Raw genomic sequence first — 1,518 nt, 5'->3', positions numbered from 1 at the left:
TCTTTCCCTTTACCAGCTGTACCTTTCCCTCACTCCCATAGCCCATTGCTTGTTTTTTAATGGCCCATGGGGTTATGATGGTTGTCCTGGTTTCAGTTGCAGTGGCTGTTTTGCCCTTGGTAGCTCATTTGCCATCTGCTGCCAGACTTTTGTTTCATGTTTCTTGTTCAATCAGCTTGACTTGGTGTCTGTGGACCTGCATTGCTGGTGTATTACAACCAGAATCTTACATTCAAGGCAAGAGTGTGCTGCTGTAGAAATCCACCTTCTTGAAGCTACAGACTAGATGTGAGCCTGTACAGCGGCTTCAGTTGTACGTTTTTGTCTGTTCCTGCCTGGCTTCCATGTCTTCCTTTGGAGAAGCCAGCCCAAAGCTTGTCTGCAAATATAGGTTATGGTGAGCAGATGGGAACTGTATTGCGCTTGCTCTCCAACAAATACGTTAAGGGCAGATGTTTTCTTCTATGAATCCAGCTTTGATAAAATAAACACACAGTATGACATATAGAGTAGCCCTGAATGTAACACATGTTGCTGCGGGAGACCATTATTGTATGTCTTTTAAGTGTAGTAAAAACATGCAGGTCTTGATGTTGGTTTGGTTTGGTTTTGTTTTGTTTTGGTTTGGTTTTTTTCCAGTGTCTTGCTTAATAGAAGTATTCAGACTGAATTGGGAGGATATGAGTACAAAAACGAATTGGTAGAATAATTGTGCTGGGAAAAATGCAACTCAGTTATCTGAGTAAAGACGTTTGTAAAATATATCAGAGGAAATGAATACATTTTATCCATTAAAAATTCTCAAAAAGACAAGTATTTTTGAAATATATGATGTGATCCAATCCTGAAAGTTAAAATAATTATATATAGCAATTTATATATTGACTTGGAGAGAGAGTCAGAGAAAATACTCCATCTCCAATTCCTCAAGACTGAATATTGAACTAGTACACTCTGTAAGGTATATTAATATATCAGGCCAGAGCTGTAAGGGAGGTCAGACTTACAGTTCCATTACTACTCATTATTTTAGCAGTTACTTACCTCCAGTGACCTCCGTACTTGTCAAACAGTATCTGCAGCCATGTCTTTCAAGGATAGGAACAAGAATGATAATTCCCTCTTATTCTGAAATAAGAAGAAATGCTAATAACTGAGCTGTGGTGGCAAAACACCCAGTAATGCTGTTTGTCAGTCTTTTAGAGGTGGTAAACCTCACCTCTATTAGAAGTCCCATAGCTATGCAACTATTATAATAGTTCTTGGTGGTGATACACCAAATCTGGTGTATCTACCACTGAACCATGCATGTCTTATTTTACTGAATCTGACAAAAAAGGGAAAAGTTACAAATGTTTATGGTCTATAGATGCATATCAAGGTGCATACTGTTGTTATGAGATACTGAGATACTGTTGTTCTTGATGAGTCATAACAGGATCAGGCCAGTGACTCAAATTAAAAAGGGTACCCAATAGCCAGCTGAGACAGCCAGGGGCTTTCCTGGCACTCTCAGTC

The sequence above is a fragment of the Nestor notabilis genome, unplaced genomic scaffold (genome assembly GCF_000696875.1).
Source record: "Nestor notabilis isolate BGI_N333 unplaced genomic scaffold, ASM69687v1 scaffold10164, whole genome shotgun sequence".
In the NCBI taxonomy this organism is placed as follows: domain Eukaryota; kingdom Metazoa; phylum Chordata; class Aves; order Psittaciformes; family Psittacidae; genus Nestor; species Nestor notabilis.
This window is presented reverse-complemented; position numbering follows the sequence as displayed.